At 36.1% G+C, this 7,393-nt stretch overlaps 1 non-coding gene across 1 annotated transcript; it reads right to left on the reverse strand.

The window, feature by feature from the left end:
* Positions 1-4,936: 4,936 nt before the first annotated feature.
* On the reverse strand, positions 4,937-5,043 carry LOC116140733. Its single transcript, XR_004129693.1, has one exon. It is a non-coding gene; the product is annotated as a small nucleolar RNA R71 (small nucleolar RNA).
* Between the last annotated feature and the right edge of the window lie 2,350 nt (positions 5,044-7,393).

Consider the following 7,393-nt stretch of genomic DNA (forward strand, 5'->3'; position numbering starts at 1 on the left):
AAACCCTAATGAAGAAAGGGTTAGAGAAAGGCAAGAATTGAAGTAGGAAGATTATGGTTGGGCTTAACCAAGTGTAAATGTTAGTATTCAAGAGTACATATTGTTATGCCAAAATTTAATATATCACTTGGTCATGTTAGTTCCATGAGAGTAATGGCCCTTAGTGCTTGGTTCTAGTTACTTGAACATTTACTACTTCTTGAAAAGCACATGGAAGTGTTAGAGAAGAATTGCAAGTTAAAGTGTTACTTCGATATGACAATTGTGATAGTCGAGAATGGTAGAATATGTCATGACATACCATTATGCCATAATGAATTTTCAAGTTTATATATGTGAACTTGGAAAGCATATTAAAGAATGGGCTTGATCATGCACATATTGTGCACATGATATATATATATATAGCCTTGATTTAGTAAATGAGAATATGAAAGAATATGTTAGCAAAGAATGAGAAACAAAGAAAAGAAAATGGCTTGTAGTTTTCTTTCAAGCTAACATGCATGTATATTCTCTCATTTACTAAAGAATGCAAGTGTAGAATTTCCATAGCTTGGAAATTCATGTTGATATGTGCATAGTATCTCTTTTTATTTTTTTCTACAGCATTGTAACGCCCACATTGAGGTACGTAACTTAACTTATGCCCTTATACCCTTAGTTGATTTTTATTAAAGTTATTTTGAGAAAATGTGAAGAAAAATGCCTTAAAAATTTCATTAGGGGTAAAATGGTCTTTTCACTCAAAATTAGTTGAAATTGTGGGGAGTGAAAAGAAATAGAATTACATGGAGAATGTAATAAAATGAGGGCATTATGGTAATTGGCTAAGGGATATAGATGGAATTTTAAAGAAAGTGCAAGGGCAAAATGGGAAACTAATACATAATATTATGTTATATCAAGGATTGAAGAGTGAAACCCTAGCCACTCTTCATCCATTTTCACGCCACTTTCACCTTCATATTCTCTCAATTTCTTCAATTCTTCTTCAAGGGAAATTCATAGATCTTGGGTACTTTTGAGTGGATTTTCAATCCCAAGTATCCTTAGGTAAGATCCTTGCACTAAGAAGTGAGTTTTAATTTTTAAAGTGTTGAATTTTGATGATTTGTGTTCATAGGATGTAAGAGAAAGAGAGTTAGATCAAAGAAGATTTCTAAAGAGTTGGATTGCTCACATATAAGGTAAGTAAATTCTACCCTAAGTTTGATTTAAGTAATATTGTGTAGAGAATTTCTTTTATGCATATATATGTTTTATATGAAGAATTGTTAATGAATTTGATATTGAATGGTGATTATAACTTATCCATGAGAAGTTGTGTGGGTGTATTTGATGTTTGATGAATGTTTGGATGAAAGTTGGAAGAATTGGAGTGGAAATTTTGGAGTGTATATTTTGGACAAGTTTGGCGTTAAATATGGAGGGTTTTATTCCCAATTTTTGGTGGCCTAGAAAAGAGATAGAAGTGTAGCCAAATTTTGAACTTCTTTACTATTCACATTTCTTTCTATATTTTCTTATATATATTTAGTAAGTGTTACTGTTATTTTATGAGTATACTAGCTAGAAAGAGAGTCATTACATTTATGCTATGTTTAAGGTTGTTGCGATGGAGAACCCGTGAGTGTCAGAGATGCCCACATGAACGCTGCCATCAGTGAGCGACCACCGCAAAGAGATACATCATTCGTACAGTCCGTTAGTAGTGCATGTAGATGAGGACTGTACCCACTCACATGGCCAGGGTTCCAAATCCATGCATAAACCTAGTCCGATCAGAAAACCAAAATAGAAGAAAGAAAAGAAAGAGAAATAGAGAAGAAAAGAAAGAGATACAGCATAAGAGATAGAAAACAGAAAAGAAAAGAAAGTTATTTTCTCAGGAAAGTTTATTATTCTGCATATGTATTATGCTACTTACATGATTGAGTATTTCTTATGTGCTTGACAATGTACAGATTTATTCATGTCTTTGCACTTTGATAAGTAGCAAATCAGAGTATCAGAAAAGAATACAGAATAGCAGAAAAGAATGAAGAATATTACCAAAGATTAAAGTGAGAAAAGGAAAATCAGAACATGAGTAATGGAGGAAAAATAGTAATACAGTTTGGTTTACTTACTGAGCAATTAGTGCTCACTCATTTATTCTACTGTTTTGCAGGTACTTGATTATTTACGATTGGGTGGGACGTCAAGAAGCAGAGGAGTTTGGCGGCACTATCCAAGACTACCTTGTACTTATTAAGTATATCAGTTATTTTGTGTATATACTTATATTAATTAAAATTAAAATTTTCGGATTTTACATTATATACCTCTATGTATATATATGTTTACAAGGCTATTTAGTGGATTTTTGTTAGGAAACGACCCGGTTGCTCAGTTGAAAACAAAATTTTATACAACCGTAGATCGTTTCTTAAAGCCCAAAATCAAGACACAAATTTTACAGTTTATGTATAATATCAAGAATCTACAGAAAATAAAATAAATCTAAAGTTTAGATTCATACCACGTTTGGAGGCTCCACCAATATTGTCTCTGAACGTGTTTGCTACCGATCCAAGTGTGGGATCGAACCGTAGAGATCCACACGAAGACAATCAACAAGAACCAAGGAGGGATTTGCCAGATCCTCCTTGGCCTTAAGAAATCAAGAAGAACAAACCAAAGAAGAACTTTGGTTCTTTGCAAAAGTAAAAGTGGCGTGAGAGTGAGAGTGTTTTAGGGCTGGAGAGTTTTTCTCTTTTCAATGAAAAATAATCAAAATGAATAAAATGAATTCGCACATATTTTCATTAACACTTTTCTTTTATAGTCCAATTTAAGTTGCCCTATTCCCATATGGAATGGGCTTGGGCTCCAACCCAAACACCTCCATATTTGCCAAACACTCCCAATTAGATATTTTAATTTAATTAATCATTATCTCAATTAAAAATCAATTAATATATATTTAATATATATATTAACATTTAACAATAATGATAATTTATTTAAATATATGCAAACAAATATTTAAACGGAATTTCACTTATTTAATTTTTCTAACAAATTAAATAAAGGCTACGACCTCAGCAAATTTAATTGCATTGTGAAATTACCAAAATACCATTTCGCCCAAAAAGACGAAAACCCCTTCTTTCTTCTTGGCTCTTAAATTATCTTCTATGTGTGTGACCCATAGGCTCCTCATCATACCGGTAGTGTATAGTATCGCGATTAACACCAATTAATCGTCTCACTAATACACAGACCAAGATTGGCCCCTAGCAAGGCATCATGGCCACCGGATAGATTCAGATTCAGCAAAGTAGCTACCTGTCAACGATATGGTTATCGTATAATTCGATCCTTTCATCATACGTTATCTCTACGAGACGAAGGCATAGAAATAGTGTCAACCTTTGGTTAGTCTCGATATTATATATTCAGTTTCTGGACCAATGACCCGTATTATAATCTGGATAGAGCAACAACTCAATCCCACTGTGGCCACAGTTTTAGTGTCATTGCCATATACTGAATTGCGCCGTGAGATAACTTCTCCCGTACCCGGGAGTGATGAATCCTCTGTCAATCCACCATAGTCTTGATACACTCCTTGATATAGCCAATCACCACCGTACTGACAGCTCTGAATAGAACTGCGTTAGGCTAGTGTCAAACTGTACCAATCGGTGCACAAGGCGCTCCGGTGATCTCAAGTCTAAGGATCACATGCACCACCATTCGTTAGAGGATTTGTTCCATAGACACTGGGGTTACCATCCATATGGAATCCTCTGGTGGGTCAGTCCAGTGAACTTGCTGCGGTATATCCGCCTACAACAAGCACCCATGTGTTGCACCAGGTTGTCACCAAACAACCTTGACAAGTGAGATCAGTCACTGCCTTTCGACAGGGTCGTTCAACACTATGATAGCCTTACCGTATTATCTGTGCCCTTACTTCAGAATAATACTGGGGCTACGGACGTTTCTAGAATGGCCACCACATGTGCTCATAGGGTTCTCACTATCAAGATTTGAAACACTTGATACCCTCGTCACGGTTCTACCATTCTAAGGACATATATCAATACATATTGCAATAATAATGATTTACGCGATATAGAATAAAATGCCTTTTATTATTGATTAATGAACATTATTACAAACAGTCAATTCTACAATAATTGATTGGCTCTAGGGCATCTACTCTAACAATTTTATCATATATTTCTTAAAGAATTATTAGCTAGACAATATGTTACAATTTTTGTCAAATCACGCATCAAGTTTTTGGCATCGTTGTCAGGGATTGATTTCGTGTTAATATTGAAGTTTTCTAGTTTTCGCTAGATTAGAGTTTAATTTTAGTTTTAACTGTTTCTAGCTAAAAATTTTCTTTTGGTTCGCTTATGATCTCATGCTCTTTTTCTGTCGTATGTAGTTTATGCGAAGAGCAAGATATTATCCAGTGGTTCCTATTGATCCAGAGATTAAAAAAACTACGAGGAGACTTATCAAAGAGAGAAGAGAACGAGAGGTAATAGTAATTGAAATGGCTGAAAACAGAACTTTGAGGGAATTCTCAGTGCCCACAGTTGATGGCAGTGGTCCAAGTATGACTAGGCCATCGGTACAAGGCAACAATTTTGAGATAAAGCTGGCAATCATCTAAATGATCCAACAGTTGGTACAATTTAGGAGAGATGCAAATGAAGATCCAAATTCACACATTGCTAACTTTTTAGAGATATGCGACATATTTAAGGAAAATGGAGTTTCAGATGATGCCATCATGTTGAGATTATTTCCATTTTCACTAAGAGATCAAGCAATGGGATGGTTAATGGCACTACCAGCAGGAAAAATCACCATCTGGAATGAATTGGCACAAAGGTTCCTAACTAAATATTTCCCACCAGCGAAGTTAGCAAAGATGAGAAACGATATCACATCATTTTTGCAGAAAGAGAACAAGTCACTTTATGAATCATGGGAAAGATATAGGGAATTACTGAGAAAGTGTCCACACCATGGTTTGCCTGTTTGGATGCAAGTCCAAACCTTCTATAATGGGTTGCTTCCAACTATGCAAACAATGGCGGATGCAACATCTGGAGGAGCATTGCAAAACAAGACACCTGAAGAAGCTTACAAGTTACCTGAAGTCCTGGCAAGTAACAACTATCAGAGACCCAATGAGAGAATACATCCGAAGAAGTCTATGGGTATTCATGAAGTTGACGCTTACACAACCATTTCAGCCCAACTAGTAGCACTTCAAAAACAATTAGGAGGTATGCAGGTTAATTCTATTCAAACACCTCAAGTAACATGTGATTTTTGTGCAGGTAACCATGCGAGCATTGACTGCCAAGTGAGGAACACCTTTGCTTCATCTTCCTCATCATCAGAACAAGTCAACTATTTGGCTGGGAATCAGAGACAACAGAACAATCATTTGTCCAACATATACAATCCTAGTTGGAGAAATCATCCAAACTTGTCTTGAGGCAATCAAAATAATCAATGGAATCAAAGGACAGTGTCAAACCATCAATTAGGGGTGAACCATGAACCATGGGATCAAAGAGTGTTGAAATTGGAGGATATGTTCAGGAAGTTCATGCAAGAGACCACATGTCTTATGAGTGAGACGAGGGAAAATTTCAGGAACCAAGGGGCATCGATTCGAAACTTAGAGCTACAAATGGGTCAAATAGCTGAAAATTGAATGAGCAACCTCAAGGTTCCCTACCAAGTAACAAAGTGACAAATCCACATGAACAAGTAAATGTAACAACTTTAAAAAGTGGACCAATCTTAGAAGAGGTTGAACAAAAAAGGAAGGATGAGAACCCACCAAAGAAAAGGAAGAATCCGATGAAGAAATCAAGGAAGAAATCATTGTTGAGGAGAAGCCAAAAAGTCCTAGAAAAGAAGAACCAAAGAGGGAAATGCCAAAGCAAAAGAAGGAAAAATTGCCATTTCCTGAGATACTGCCGGAGTTAGCACAACATACCCCTCATGTTCCTTTTCCTGATAGGCTCAGAAAGCAAAATCAGGATAAGTAGTTCATAAAATTCCTTGATGTATTTAAAAAACTGCACATTAACATTCCTTTTGCAGATGCTGAGCTACGCTAAGTTCCTCAAGGAAATTCTGTCAAAAAAAAGAAAGTTGGAAGAGAAAGAAATTGTGATGCTTACAGAGGAGTGCAGTGTCATTCTGCAGAAGAAGCTACCACTAAAACTCAAAGATCCTAGGAGTTTCACTATCCCTTGTGTCATAGGAGATATTACATTTGATAGAGTTTTATGTGATCTAGGTTCTAGTATTAACCTAATGCCTTTTTTTGTTTTTAAGAAAGTAGGGATTGGTGAAGTGAAGCCTACAACCGTATCCTTGTAGCTTGCAGATCTATCCATCAAGCATCCAAGGGGCATTATTGATGATGTACTGGTTAAGGTGGATAAATTCATATTTCCTACAAACTTTGTTGTTTTGGATATGGAAGAAGACAAGGAGATACCTCTCATCTTGGGACGACCATTTCTTGTTATTGGAAGAGCCTTAATTGATGTACAAGAGGGGAAGTTGATCATGAGGGTGCAAGATGAAGAAGTGACATTAATGTCCTTGAGACTCTAAAATTTCCATCGAAGCAAGATTCATGTTTCAAAATTGATTCAGTGGATCAGTCGGCAATTAAAACTTCCAAGATTGATGATCCTAAATTGCCATTTAAGGAATGCATGGTCAAGTCAAAGCAAATCAAAGATGAAGATCATAAACCAAAAGTTTGTACAATATACCTAGACAAGCCACAATCGAGCAAATTTCTTCATAAGGGACGAAGTTGTAAAGATTTAGGTATAAGATCATGCAAGTCGAAAATGGGGTTAAAAAAGAATGCTAACCGGGAGATCACTTCAACACCTTCTCATTTCAAGAATGCGGATGGAAAGTTAAAATATCGAAAAGGTGTTGATAAGAATGCTGAAATCCTAAAAGGAATGACCAAGGGATGGAAATGGGTGGTTAATGTTAGTAAACGACTCAGTTACGCAGCGGAAAACAAAAACATAAACTCTATGGAGCGTTCCTTAGAACCAAGATCCGGGTACAAAAATCACAGTTTATATAAAATAATCAAATCTGCAGAAAAATTAGTTCAAGGTTTAAGAAACCATACCCACGTTTGGAGGCTCCACCAATATTGTCTCTGAACGTGTTTGCTACCGATCCAAGTGTAGGATCGAACCGTAGAGGTCCACACGAAGACAATCAACAAGAACCAAGGAGGGATTTGCTAGATCCTCCTTGGCCTTAAGAAATCAAGAAGAAAAACCAAAGGTTTGTTTTTCAATGGAACAGTGAAAGGGGCGTG

The sequence above is a fragment of the Pistacia vera genome, unplaced genomic scaffold (assembly GCF_008641045.1).
Source record: "Pistacia vera cultivar Batoury unplaced genomic scaffold, PisVer_v2 Contig376, whole genome shotgun sequence".
Classification (NCBI taxonomy): domain Eukaryota; kingdom Viridiplantae; phylum Streptophyta; class Magnoliopsida; order Sapindales; family Anacardiaceae; genus Pistacia; species Pistacia vera.